Here is a 15,825-nt window from a genome sequence, read left to right on the forward strand (position 1 = left end):
CCGTAGTGAAAATAAGTGCCCGGCGAAGTCACACAGAGAGGAGGGAAGAAACTTGTATCATAAAGTGGTGTGACTCAGTCGATCGCCAAGCATTTCTCTCAAATCGTATTCGTCCATGCGACTTCGGTGAAAAAGTGCAAAGTGGATAACTAAACTGAAGCTATTTATCGAAATACAGTAGTTTTATTGCATTTTTGGGTATAATTGTACGAAACATAACAGCTTTAACTAAATTACACTTGGAAAATGAATCTTTGTTGCAGGTAAGTTTGAATGTCCACCGTAGTGTAGCATTTTAATTTTAATACGACGAATAATAGCACTTATGATGAAGTAGAACGAAACCCTACCACACCTTATTGCAGTCGAAAGCCATCAGCTCCGACGATGTCGCTTCGTGTGCGTACCCTTTCACCTGATATTCGGCTACCATGGTGCGAACTTTGGCGTAAAGCTCGGTTTCCTTTCTCAGATGATTTTCCAAGCACGAAAGCCGCTTGATTGCCATCGGGTAGCTGTCGGGGGCCCAGATAGCCGTAGCGGTAAACGCGCAGCTATTCAGCAAGACCAAGCTGAGGGTCGAATCCCACCGGTCGAGGATCTTTTCGGGTTGGAAATTTTCTCGACTTCCCAGGGCATAGAGTATCTTCGTACCTGCCACACGATATACACATGCAAAAATGGTCAATTGGCATAGAAAGCTCTCAGTTAAAAACTGTGGAAGTGCTCATAAGAACACTAAGCTGAGAAGCAGGCTTAGTCTCAGTTGGGACGTAACGCCAGAAAGAAGAAGAAGAAGAAGCTGTCGGAAAACTCAGCATCGTCTTCTTTCCACAGCAAGCCCGTTTTGGAACCGGTCGCCGATTTTCTTCGTCGTCTTTTTCAATAGCTCCTTCGCTCTTCGGTCCCCTTCCGACTAAGGAAGCAATGCCACGGAAATGCCGGACTCCTCCAGCGAATAGTGGCTTTTGAGCAGGTCGTGAAGGTCCTGGTTTGCTACGGCCTTGCATGTATGGTGACCGACTATTCCTCCTTCCACACTACTAATGCCAGTTGGTCCGTAGACTGTCCAACCAAGCTTGGACCTAACTGCTATCGGCTCTTCCGGTCGACAAAATCGGCATCGGTTGCCGACAAAGGGGCAGTTCTCTGCTCGGCAGTCCCTGTCCAGAAGGTTGCCAACGTTTTCTGGCAATCTGGAGGAATGGCCGATGTTTATCAGCAGCTATGAGACGGCGACGAAGGCGTGCGGCTTTTCTAACGTGGAAAACCTGGCACGGCAAAAAGAATGCCTGAAAGGCGAGGTGCTGGAGGCAGTTAGGAGCAGATTGCTTCTACCGAAATCGGTTTCGAAGATCATCGAGACGCTATATGAGCGACCTGAGCAATTTTTCAACGTGTTGCTGTCGATGGTTCGCAATGCAGCACAACCAAAAGCGGATCGTTTAGTGAGTTTTATTGGATTCAGAGTGGTAGTCCAACAGCTAGCCGATCATCTCGAGGCTACTGGGTTAACCACTCATCTGGCGAACCCGATGCTCATACAAGAGCTAACAGAGAAGCTGCCAGCAGGAACGCATCTTGAACGGGTGCGACATCGCAACCAGGTCGTGGAATGCAAACATCTCAAGGATTTCAGAGAAGACCTTTGATTGTTCACTTCTGTCTTACGAAACCAAATATATAATAGGATTGTGCTACGAATGTCATTTCCCCTTTCACCAGTTCTCCGATTTTCCCGGTTTCCCGAATGCCATTTCATCGAAAACCACATTTCATTTTCAACCAGTATGAAAAATGATTAAAAAAGAAGAAGATATTTGGTAGTCGCCCGACTAAACACAAAACGCCAAAGATGCTCACGAAGGTGATACTTGAAAAAACCGCCAATCAAAAAAATGTGCATATCAGATGACCAGTTCGTTCATCATCCTGAAATGTATGAAGTGATAATAATTATGACAGACAAAAACTGTTCGGAGAAATAGGGTAGTCGGTGAAAACAGGTATACGGGAAAGTGGTATTCAGAGAAAAAAAAATTCGGGAAATCGATATTCGGAGAAAAGTAGCGTACCGTAATTCGGGGTGTAGTTGATCAGTGGGGAGAAGTTGATCATTCCTGTACCCACATGTATAAACTGCCAAGAGAGCTATAATCCGTTTTTAAATATCACAATTTCTGCGATATCGCATAACCTGATAGCTGCTCTTGATAGTTATATATATTTGGTTCGCCATACAAGATAATTATACCATGTAAAAAACATGTTTTTAAGAAATGTTTGACTAACTGTTGAAGCGTTCTACTCCGAACATTCGACTATTTTTAAGGCTTCGTGAAGACACCAATTGAAAAAACTATTTCATACATTAGATACAAGTTCTGTAAACCCAGTTGTAAATTTGCGTAATGATAATTCATTGTTCTTTTTGTTAGGGGATTGCTAATTTCAAAGAAAATGGCATACTTTTAGGCGTTTTGTGGGGCATTCTGTAATTTACAACATTCTATTCTAAAATTGACCGATTTACCAAAAACTTGTAAGATTTTTACTGCCCATAAAAGCATAACTGTCCCATATTGATTTTCGAACTAACACCTTTTTTCATCACAACATTCATGTTTTAATATGCACTTCACTAGGCATATGAAAATGTATACACTTTGTTTGAAAATGTTGTGGAAAAATATGAAGTTGGTGCAGTCCCATATTGAAAAATAAAGGCATAACAGTCTCTATATGAACTTTGAACCCCAATAGCAACTGCAAAACTGGAATTATGTTCAACTTTATATTTTTTACTGATCATTATCAGCAAATTGAGTATTCTGTGACGTGCAGCTAAATGAATATTGCATTCAAAAATTTACTAGAAAATTATAAACATTTGGGCGGAAATGCAAAACTTCAAACTTTGAGTGCTGTTTTTTCAATGCCTACTAATTCCATATGGGACAGTTATGCCTTTATGGCAAATTAGAACATAAATCAAAATCAGTGACTCCAACTTTAGTAAATGGCACATCTCTTTATTTTGTGAAACCTATCGCATTTAATGATCAACTTCACCCCGGAATCAAAAATTCACTGTTTGATTTTTGAAAAATGGTTTTGTTATTATGATAACATTACGTAAAAAAATCCTTCGTTTAATTCGATAAACACCTAACCAGTACAGGTTTCAAAAATATTAGAATGATAATACATGCATCCTACTAGGGATAAAAAAACAGAATCGCTTTGAAGTGATCAACTGCACCCCATTTGACGGTAACAGCACTTAATACAATGCTCATTACTAGTTATAACTTGATAAATTATGATATACTGAACAGCTATCGTCTGCTTTTTCAATATAGTGGATTGCCTCAGAAACACATTGTCCTAAATCTTAAAGTATATTAGGTTATAGCTCCCCAAGCATAGTCGAGCAGACATATGGAGATATGAACGGTCATACACTTCAGAAACACAGCCAAAGCCACTTCAGCACTCTAAAAAGGTCGAAAAAAAGTGAAAATCATCCAATCGCTGCCAGAAACAGGCAGCCCGTCGACGTCCAAATTTCCGACACCTTTCAAGGAAAGGAAAAAAAACAACATATATGACCTGCCAGTCTTTGGATCGTTCAGCAAGTTCACCACGCTAGTTGATGTGGGTACGAGAGTATATCAACATTTAGGGGGGGATGCCTCAGTATCGGACAGCACACAATATTGATTATCGTCGAAAAATCAAGAATGTCAAAAATTTTTGCGGATAACACAAGCCTCTCCACCAAAGGACGAAGTCTGCGTGTCATCTGCAAAAAAGTTTGAATATTTTTTCTTCATATTTGCAAAAACGGAAGATTTCCCGCTATGCACTCATAGTTCAATTTAGAATATTCCCACATAAACTAAAAGCTCTTTAATTAAAACCTTCAAGTAAAAGTGTTGTCACGATGAAAGGGGTTCCAATAAATTGGTCAGTTGAAGTTAATTATGCTAGATAAAAATTTAACTTAAAAAAATCACATTGAGAGCGTTCAAGTTGAATATTACAAAAATATAAAATTTTTAATCCACTTATTAGCAGAAAATCGGAACTTCATCTTAAGAACAAGTGTTTGGTCTTCAAACAATCTTTCAGGCCAGCCATGTTGTATGCTGTACCAATATGGACTAGCTGTTGTAATACTAGGGTGAAAGCTCTGCAGAGTATTCAAATTAAAATTTTGAAAATGATCCTGAAACTCTCTACCTGGTATAGTACTGATGAGCTCCATAGAATATCCAATGTTGAAATATTGGAACAAATGTCAAATAAAATTATTAATAATTTTAGAGAGAAAACATTGCAATCTATTATTGACACGATTAAGGTGAAGATGAATCGAAGCCAAACTTCAAATTTTCAAGAGCACGGATCTGGGGAACCAAACATCCATTTAAGCTGAAAACTTAATCGATTGGTCACTGGTGGTGACCAATCGATCAGATTTTCAGCTCAAAACGAGTGTTTGGTTCTCCAGATCCGTGCTCTTGAAAATTTGAAGTTTGGCTTCGATTCATCTTCATTTTAATGCGTTATTAATATAAGTTGAGTTAGGTTAAGTTAATTGGAAGCGTTTTTTTCTCTCATAAACAGATGAAATCAACTCATCTGTAAAAATTCTGAACTTCTACAGCAAAAAATAATGTAATCTGTTGTTAACAGAATGTTAATGAAAGCCTTATTAAGTTTTATCAAATTAGGATGATAGTTGTGTCTATCACAGGCCTGGCATCTTCCAGGTTGAGTAAAACTGTCATATCAATGTTGCAATTGCTTTGAATTAAATAATTAGTATTCCTGGAGTAAACCCATTCTTTGATGGATAATATTAGAGAATTCAAGGCATTTTCAAGTTGTGTTCAGTATTGGAGGCTAATCCTAGTAGAATTAAAATCAAAGTGCATTGTCAATAATCGTGTTTATGTTTTTAAATTGATTGATTTAAACGTGCAAAGCTAATAATTAAAAAAATAAATAAATGGGTAATTAGAACGCATGCAACCAACGTTTTTGGAATAATGAAATTATCGGATTAGCTGTCCGGTACTGGGGCATCTCCCCCTACAGTCACGACCAACGACGAAAAAGGCACATGCAGAGAGGCTCGGCTACACCACAGTAGAACTGCCCCCCGGTGCAATGATTAGTGTCTGCTGCTCCCGACCGACCGCAACTCGGAGGATGTGGCCGGATTATATAGTGCTGCTGCCGGCGGCGTTGGCTTATACGATTCTGGCCAGACCACAGCCTCCCTTTGAACGTTTTCCACTCGGGAACGCGTGTCTGGTTTGGATTTTATTCTGGTACGGTGCCAAAGCGATTACCGAATTTTATGTTACCCTCACTCACCGGGCACAGGGTCCAGGTGTTATATTTTACTGGTCCTCATACTTCGGACATTTGCCCCTTGGTGGACCTTCTATCTATATCTAGGTGCAGACAAACAAAAATGTGGTATATTTTTGATCTAATGGGAAAAATGCTCGTAGTACACTGTTTGATTGAACTGTGACCAAATGCTGCACACTAGACTGATGGTTAAATGTTGTCAATTATGGTAAATGCCATCCACCTAAAAATTGAAGCGAGTCGAAAGAAATTAAACTATGCACACGCTATTATAGTTTATATGTCAATTATTCTGTGGAGAAGTTCACTATTTCTCCTAAAATGAAATCTTCTTAACAACCACTATACTAGCGCATACGCTTGAATTATATCCAGAAATTATTATATTTCTATTTGGAAATCTATCCCTTAAACATTCGTAACAGTTTAATATAGCTGTAACCTACTTCATATCAAAAATAAAATTCCATTTACATATATGTTTAAATGATCAGAAAATTCATCCTACAGAATAATACGACTAATACATTATTTCGATTTGTTGGCTCATACATTGGCATAGCTAGAATTTTTCTGGAGGGAGTCTAAAGATGAGCTTGCATATTCTGTCAACGGCAATCATCATGTAGAAATTCTAACGACATCTAATTCAACAATTCTAGCATATTTTTTAATGTCGTTTCGATTGTGTGGTTCACACATATGGCCCTCTGTTAAAAAAAAAAATTCAACTTCTATTCATTTCTCTCGTCTCTCGCTAGCGATTCTATCCATCTTGTTATTTCATTACTTTCGTTACTCCCTTCCACTCTGAGTAGGGTTTTGTTCTACTTCGTCATAAGCGCTACTATTCGTCGTATCAAACTTTAAATGTTCCACTACGGCGGATATTCAAACTTACCTGCAACATAGATTCATTATCTAAGTGTAATTTTGTGAAAGCTGTTATGGTTTGTATACTTGTACACCAAAAATGCAATAAAACTACTGTATTTCGGTAAATAACTTCAGTTCATTTATCCACTTTTCACTTTTTCACCGAAATCGCATGGACGAACACGATTTGAGAGAAATGCTTAGCGATCGACTGAGCCACACCACTTTCCAACACAAGTTTCTTCCCGCCACCGTGGTCGACTTACTTCGCCGGGCACTTATTTTGACTATGGAAAATCTTCGTACTTCTTCACTGAAGGATTTCATTCCAATCAGAGTTGGGAATGGTAATAGTAGTAGGCTTGAGTTTTGGCGAAAATCACGTGGCTCTTCTAATACAGTAGTTCAAAATTGTGAATCTCATCAAGTAGACTATGTTGGGTACATGAACTTTCTAAATCAGTAGTGTCATTGAAGGCTGTAAATGCGGGAAATAGAACATTTTTCTACAGTAGTTTTGGGTTGCCCTTAACGACGGGTGTTTTGCTGTTTTCAAGGCATTTTACCTACAGCAGCAATAGGCGTGAGTTTCACTGGCTCCGCTGACTGTGATTTGCTGCGTATGCCTACTGTAGTGTGAATTTCAGAACTTTTCCCAACTCTGATTCCAATCACACGCCGTAAAACTTCAATAAATAACTAAATTTTACGAAATTTCCTCAACCGTCGCGTACAATTGAGAATGTAAACAAAGTTCAATCCGTCGTACTGAGAAAAAAAAGCTTGTGCGCATCAATGTGTGCGCGACGCTCGTCGTAAAAACACGGCTCCTTTGATTGTGTTGTTTTCGCTGCACTGTGAGCAAATGCCATAATTGTACGGTCAAAAGGAATTGTGTTCATATGTTTGGGCTGAATTTTGATGACGAACAATTATTTTAAAGGAAATTAGTATATTCCATCATGCTGTAGGAATGGACGGAGATGCCCGTAGATCTATATATTCTAGTAAAACATTTCATTATAGCGTTGATATGTTCTGTTTTAACCACTCAATATAATTATACTTGCAAAAATGGAAGATTTCTCCTAATGCTTCCAAAACTCAACTTATAATATTCCCACATAAACCAAAAGCTCTTTATTTGAAACCTTCAAGTAGACATTCTGTCACGATGTGAGGGGTTCTAATAAATTGGTCAGATGAAGTTAAGCATCTAGGGCTCATGCTAGATAAGAATTTAACATTCAAAAATCATATTGAGGGCATTCAAGCCAAATGTAACAAATATGTAAAATGTATCTATCCCCTTATTAATAGAAAATCAAAACTTTGTCTTAAGAACAAGCTTTTGATATTCAAACAAATTTTCAGGCCAGCCATGTTGTATGCTGTACCAATATGGACTAGCTGTTGTAATACCAGGAAAAAAGCTCTGCAGAGAATTCAAAATAAAATTTTGAAAATGATTCTGAAGCTTCCTCCCTGGTATAGTACCAATGAGTTACATAGAATATCCAATATTGAAACATTGGAACAAATGTCAAATAAAATAATTAATAATTTCAGGCAAAAATCGTAGCAATCTTCAATTGCCACGATTAATGCGTTTTATGTTTAGGTTAAGTTAGGTTAAAAAAATTAAAAAAAAGCAGTAATATAGAAAGAATGATGACATTTTGAAAGAATAATAAATTCAACAACAAGTATTTTAATAACTGAGCAACGAAAAATTTTAGAAGGAATTTTTCCAAAAAATGGTGATATTTTGAAAGAATAATAAATACACCAGAACATTTTAACATAAAACGTTGAGCAATAGTACTATGTCACAAAACATTTATAATAATCACCTTTGAACATCTACAAATTGGATGAAATAAAAAAGTCCCGTCTCGTTATAAAAATGTCAAGAATAATTTATCCTATATAAACACAAGTACAAACACTAACCGCGATGCGAAGTGCCGGTAACAATTATCGTTTAGATAGTTTCGTTATTAACTTCTTATAAAAAGTCTGTTTACCCAAAATAAATTTTAGATCAAATTTTCATCCGTTGTGCAAAAATTATAGTTCGGGTATACCTCTTGAACCGTACGAGTTTTGAATCAACAATCACACAATATTTTTTCGATGAAATTTTCTAAAGCCCTTCGACCAAATTTCCATTCGACAGTGTTGCAGAAATTTGCTTTTCTTAAACTCAAACTTTTAAACTATCGCAAATTTTCTATTTTACGAAAAGCTACCTCTTTTTATAAGATTAATTGCATTAATGACAACTGTGTGTATTTGAGTGAGGAGGTTGCATCAAAGATTGGTTTTGGATTATTAAAAGTTATTGATGTTTGGAGGGCCTTCCTTAGCGGAGTGGTTATAGTCCGCGGCTACAAAGCAAAGCCATGCTGAAGGTGTTCGGGTTCGATTCCCGGTCGGTCCAGCATCTTTTCGTAATGGAAATTTCCTTGACTTCCCTGGGCATAGAGTATCATCGTACCTGCCACACGATATACGAATGCGAAAATGGCAACTTTGGCAAAGAAAGTTCTCAGCTAATAACTGTGGAAGTGCTCATAAGAACACTAAGCTGAGAAGCAGGCTCTGTCCCAGTGAGGACGTTAATGCCAAGAAGAAGAAGAACAAGAAGAAGATTGATGTTTGGATTTTCCTCCAAACAAAAACAATGTTCTTTCAAGTTGTAGGCTGCAGTCCGTGACGACCTTAACCATGGATACAAAAAAAAATCACCATTTTTTTGGTCTAAGTGTTTCGTTCCATCACGTACTTGCTAATTAATATTTGTGATCCGATGCGCGCACGTGTTTGGCTCGTAAAATAAGTTATTCCTGACGTTTTTCCTGTGCTGTCGTTCGGTTTTCACGACGATTTTGCATGCACTTCTGGCTCTCCCTATACTGTAACCGGAAAATCAACCACCACCTGTTGGGGTTCTGTCATTGTGCGGTAGGGCGGGTGGGTCTGCCGATGAATGATGAATGGTTTTATAAGTATCCCTTGCGTGGCTTACTTGTGGTGGAAATGCTCGCGTAGAGTTTAATTTAGTTGCTAAGTCCCAGACTATTTGAGCGATTTTTCTACCATTTGGCATTTTGCAATTAATTTAATGTGCATTAGAATTCGCACCGTGATATAAGCGCCATCAACTTAACGTTTTGATTTAGGCACTTCGGCCTCAGTAGAGTAACTCACCAAAAAAGCAAGCAAGCAAGTTTTATATATATTTTAAAAATGGTAATTACAAGGCCTTCGAAGAACGCCTTCGGGAACTTTTGATCGGAAAACATTGAAACATTAAAACTCTGAATTCGAAATATGCATAATATTTTTGTTTCTCGATGAATTTTGTTGATATTTTCAGAACTTACCAACTCTTGTAGTTCATGGTTCGGAAAACTTGCTCATATTGTCCAACTGGTTCTGGAGTTATTCCGGACTGTCTTGGGGTACCAAAATTAGCTTAATTATCCATTCAACGGATATCCCAAGACCCCGATAAGCTAGAAGGTTGGTGTCTTCGCCAAAGTTGTGGAGCAGATCAAGGGCTATCTGGCAGTAACAAATCTAATTGGGAATTTATCCGCTATGTGGCGCTAGTAACAAATTTCCTTCAATCTGCTGTAAATCGAGAACCTGATTAGCTAGAAAGTTGATGTTCTTTCATGAATGTTCTGAATTTCTGAAGATTGTTATTTATTTTTATATATAATGTCTCCAGTCAACCTTTAACCCTCTAATACCCAAACCCGCCTTTAGACGGGCTACACTTGGAATTTTGTGTATTTTTTTGTAGCTCGGAAATCAAAATGATTTTATTTTCGGCTTAAACCTTGACTCATTACACGCATATGAGAAAGTTTTTTTTATGACTTTTGAAGCTTTTTTGTATTTTTGAAAATTGTTCGAAAAATTGTATTCTTATATAACCTACAAATGCTTAAGGTTTATTTAACGTGTAATATGAATAAGCTGTACGGCATTTAAATAATTTCAAACCTGTTTTTCCGTTAATTACACGGAAAATAAAAATATTTCCAGAAAAATATTAACCCATATCCGCCCAGCGTCCTAAAAATAGGACAGAAGCCCCGAACGCCCAGCGTCCTATAAATAGGACAGTACTTGTAGTGCAAATATCTTGAAAATAAAGAGGTTTAGGATAAAACTGTCTTCTGCAAAGTTGATCACAGGACTGTTGACATCCACTTGGTAACTATTTTAATTCATAATTAACTCACCAGGTGGCGCACAGACGCCAAGAAATGTCGCATTTATAAGCAACATATGAAACAACTTTCCAGCGTACAAATATTTGCTTCGTTTATATCTCAGTCCAGCGATGAGATACAAAATTGGTGTCTTCGACAAAGTTGAACAACTAAATAATATCTATTCGCATAGAACCTTATAAATTCGGAAAACACTCCCAAGATGGCGCTAGTGAGCCAAAACGTTATTTGCTTATATCTTAGTCCAGCTATGAGATACAAAAATGGTGTCTTCGACAAAGTTGATCAACTAAATGAGAACTATTCCTTATTTGTTCGGGAAACACTCAAAAGATGGCGCTAATGGTCGAATATTTTGATTGTTTATATCTCAGTTCAGTGATGATATACAACGTTGGTGTCTTCGACAAATGTGTTCAACTGAATGAGATCTTTTCGCCCGAAATCTTATTAGCTCGGAAAACATTCACTAGATGGCGCTAGTGGGCAAATATTGTATTTGCTTGTATCTCAGTTCTGTAATGAGATACAAAATTGATGCGTTCGACAATGTTGAACAACTAAATGATTCTTAGTCACATAAAACCTTCTAACACTCACAAGATGGCGCTAGTGGGCAAAGATTTTATTTGTTAATATCTCAGTCAATCGATTAGATAAAAAGTTTGTGCCTTGGACAATGTTGAACAACTAAATGAATCATATTCGCCTAAAATCACATTAGTTCGGAAAACACTCACATGGTGGTGCTAGTGTTCATATATTTAATTTTTTTTTTGCAATTCGTAATTCGTAATTGGTGTCTTCGACAAAAGTGTTCAACTAAATGGGATCTATTCGCCCAGAAACATAGTAGTTGAGAAAACTTATTTGCTTATATCTCAATCCATTCAAGGGATACAAAGTTAGTGTTTTTGACAAAGTTGAAGAACTAAATAAGACCTGTTCACCTGGAAACTTGTTACTTCGGAAATCACGTAAATGGCACTACATTTACACATTTTATTCGTGTGGGCTTCGTAGCCGTGCGGTTAGTGTCACCAGGCATTTAGCCGCATCGTGCTAGGGAGTGTGAGTTCGATTCCCGCCTCAGGCCGGTAAACTTTTCGTGAGGAATGTTTTCCGACTGTGCCACTGGGTGTTGCATGCTAGTCCGTTGTCTAGTGTGGTGCTTCCTTCAAAGGGCATAAATGCCCACTGGAAGCATTAACGTGTCAGTGTCTACCCTGGCCGACACCTCAGACCATATGCATCAGTGATGCAGTAACTTCAACGTCATAGACGAATAATGTTGGCTTCAATTATTCACGTCTGTAAAACATGTAACAGTTGGAGTCCTTGACTGTCATATGAACTGAAGTAATGTATAGAGTAATGAAATTCTGATATTGCCAAACATATATTTCGATCGCTGTCAGATCCGAGCCACATTGTATACTAATAACTTGACCCAGAAAACATATTTTGATAGTTATGTCTTCTTTATCAGCTGGCAAGTTTAATAGAATCTTGAAGACTATTCTGAAACATCTGTAGGTTTTATTTTTTTTTAATCAGAATATTTGACGTAGGATTTTATTTTGTTTTTGGTATAAATTGTGTAAGTGTGCATAGTTGTACATGTACATGTATGGAAATGTATGTAGGGTAGTTGTATCAATAGTGGAGGTACTAAACACGGTAGAACTTTATTTAACCGTCTAAATTCAAGAAGCGCAATTAATGTACATGTTAATGTTGTAACGGGAAGTAAAGACCATTGACTTAATGAGAAAAATGATTTCATTGCAGTAATCCACGGCATGTCAGTGAAAAATAATACCTCCACTATTGATACACTGTTCCTTTAGTTGAGGTATATTTTAAATTTGTGTTCCTATAGTTGCGGTATCCGTTGTTTTCTAATGGGATCCTCCATTATAAGAACATTTTACCGCAACTATTGGTACAAGTAAAAAAAGTTTTACCTAATTAGTGATATTTCATCAGTTTAAAAGCAATTTGAACGCTCTTTTCAACTATTCCGTGTATCAACAAGCCAATACGTCGATTGGCAGTGTCGGGTCTATGGCTAATGTAATAAAATCAGTGGAAACGGCACTACCGCTACTATAGGATCACTCACAACTAAGGGAACACTTACCCTATGTCTGTATCTTACTTACGTGGTAGAGTAGAAAATTGAATTGAAGTCACTAATCGATTTAGTTCTGGCATGCATCTTTCGCTTCTGAAATTTTTATTCATTATGTTGCAATTTATTCATCAAGGTACGTCCATAAATTACTTCACGCAAAGTTTTTTCCATATTCATCCTCCTCAATTTACCTCTGTATCACACTTTTTGTATAGATTCCAATTTTTATATGGGTAGTCACGTTTCTTGTAACGCCCTCCTTCCTCTTCTGTACGTGACGTAATTTATGAATTACCCCTAACCTGCAGTTTTTTTCTCAACTTGTTTACATTGTAATGGGTCTTCTTCTTCTTCTTTCTGGCGTTACGTCCCCATAGGGACAAAGCCTGCTTCTCAGCTTAGTGTTCTTATGAGCACTTCCACAGTTATTTACTGAGAGCTTACTATGCCAATGACCATTTTTGCATGTGTATATCGTGTGGCAGGTACGAAGATACTCTATGCCCTGGGAAGTCGAGAAAATTTCCAACCCGAAAAGATCCTCGACCGGTGGGATTCGAACCCACGACCCTCAGCTTGGTCATGCTGAATAGCTGCGCGTTTACCGCTACGGCTATCTGGGCCCCTCAATGGGTCGAAGAGCATGAAAATATATTTGATTAATCTCGAAAATAAACTTGTAGAACAGCTAGATATGGATGACACACTTTCAAGAATTTTTTTGGATCCCCACCATAGACTTGAAATTTTTTGGTGAAATAAGGTTTAATTTATGGGAATATGACTATAAATAACAAAACAAAGCTGATTTCCAATTGTGAGATACCTTGGGCGTTAACGGGTTAAAAATTTATTAATTTTTAAAGTCCCGTAAAAACTTGCCAAAAATCAGTAATTATTGCCGAAAATCAGTAACTAGAAGAGGCTTCAGGAAAAAATTAAAAACGATAGGGATGTTCAAAAATAAAAATTATAAAAATCAAAAAACAAAATTCATAGATTTGCAAATAAAAATAAATCATTACCCAAAACGTGTTTTGAACGATTTTAGGTAACTAAAAATGATATTTAGATCGAAAATGAAAATTTGGGTATTAGAGGGTTAATTAAATAAAAATTATATTGAATAAAATTCTTCGTTACAAAGTTGATGATGAAAAAACATTATTGCTTTGTGGTGGTCATAATGTAGCCATGTATGAAACCTTCCCACCATCGCAGCTATGGAATTCCAATTTTCCACCAGCTTATTGGCTAAGTTTTTCTTTCAATCCGAAGCGCACCTAATCCTAACACATAAAAAACGTGTTGCTACGGCACGCTTCTGCGTTTGCGGACATCAAATTTAATTATTTTCAATTATTGCGCAATAGTCCCCGCACCCCGTCTGCCATTCTCACACTTCCAGTTTCCTTTTCCGAACATCATCGACAGACTCAGTGTTGCCACATATATTTCGTTTTCCTTCTGTGATTTTCGTAAATTTATTTTCATTTTTAGTCCACATCCTAATTTCTCAGTAAAAATCTGTGTCGAGAAAAATAAACTGTATTAAATTTGTAAGCATCAAAAAGATGCTTCTGTTGAATTTGTTAAATGATTAATATTTCCTACCTAAATATTTTAAAGTATTTGAGAAAAACTGCATTATATAAATTCAAAGAATCTTAAAAATCCTCAGAATGTTTTGATCTGTTATCATTGATATCTGTAGGTAAGAACAGGAAAAATCTGTGTAAATCTGTGACAAACCTTTATATTTGGCATCCTTGGACAGACTACGACATCAAAAAAAAGGTCATTCATTCTGACTGCAGGTCGTTCCAAACGTGGTGGTGGAGGTGGTGTTACGTCGCACGGCTTCACTTCAATTTCCCGAACCAACCAATCACAAAATGATGCATAGCATGAGATGATCAACCCGAGTGAAAACGACGACATGATGATGATGGAGCGAACCGATGGAGATGTGGTGGAAAAACCAAATGAAGTAAAAGCAAACTCTCGGTGCTGCGTGGGAAACAGGGAGGGAAATCAAAACAATAATACAGTCACAGTCGGAAGCAACCCGAGTGTAAAATGGACGAAAAAGGGGGCTTAAAAATAAATGGTCTACTTCTGATTGACGACATGAAATTAATAAAAATAAATAAAAAACAAAAGTTTAGGTATAAGAAATTTGAGAAGAGTTCTTACCAAAAAAAAAAACGCTAAAAAACTATTGCTTTTCAAAGAACTGAAATTATTACTGCACTTATGATAAATCTTTCAATAATAAATCGAAAAAAATCTTGCAACAGCTTTTTTTATGATAATCTTTTTTAACCTTTCAGTCGTCGCGTGGTTGACCACCGTCAGAAGCGCCACGCTGATCTTGTGAACGAAAAGCGATGCTTTTTCCCCTGTGTTGTACAAAATTCAACAGCGCGACTATTGAAATGTTAAAAGAGAAAGAGATTTTTCAGCGATTTCTTCACAAATATCTACCATTAGTTTTCGAGAATTGTAACAATATACCAAAAACTTTTCCGAATAATGTATTGAAAAGTGTGCTAATTCCAGAAATCCTCTGTTTTTAGAGCTCTCCAGTATATTTAAAGTGATTTCTTGAAATAAAAGTAGTAATATCCTTCCATGAATTTCATCTACATTTTTTCTATAGCTGCATTAAATAATTTGAAGTTTATTCTTAGACATCTTTTTTCTTCTTTTCTGGCGTTACGTCCCAATTGGGACAGAGCCTGCTTCTCAGCTTAGTGTTCTTATGAGCACTTCCACAGTTATTAACTGAGAGCTTTCTTTGCCGATTGACCATTTATGCATGTGTATATCGTGTGGCAGGTACGAAGATACTCTATGCCCAGGGAATCGAGAAAATTTCCTTTACGAAAAGATCCTCGACCGGCGGGATTCGTGCCCACGACCCTCAGCATGGTCATGCTGAATAGCTGCGCGTTGACCGCTACGGCTATTTGGGCCCTTTATTGTTAGACATACTGAGACAATTAAAATTACGAAATATTCTTTCAAATATTTGCTTCAGGAACTCCTCTGGAGATTTCTCCCAGGAACTTTTTTTAGAGTTTCCACAAGGAATTCCTTCGGGTATATTCCCCAAGAACACCTCCGGGGATTTCCTACGGGAATTCCACAGGGGATATTCTCCAGGAATTG

General features: G+C 37.3%; 1 protein-coding gene across 2 annotated transcripts in view; it reads right to left on the reverse strand.

Annotated features, from left to right (window-relative positions):
* LOC5577087 overlaps nt 1–15,825 on the reverse strand; it is a 392,448-nt gene that overhangs the window by 355,889 nt on the left and 20,734 nt on the right. The window lies entirely within an intron of this gene.

Source organism: Aedes aegypti, chromosome 3 (assembly GCF_002204515.2).
Source record: "Aedes aegypti strain LVP_AGWG chromosome 3, AaegL5.0 Primary Assembly, whole genome shotgun sequence".
NCBI classification, from domain to species: domain Eukaryota; kingdom Metazoa; phylum Arthropoda; class Insecta; order Diptera; family Culicidae; genus Aedes; species Aedes aegypti.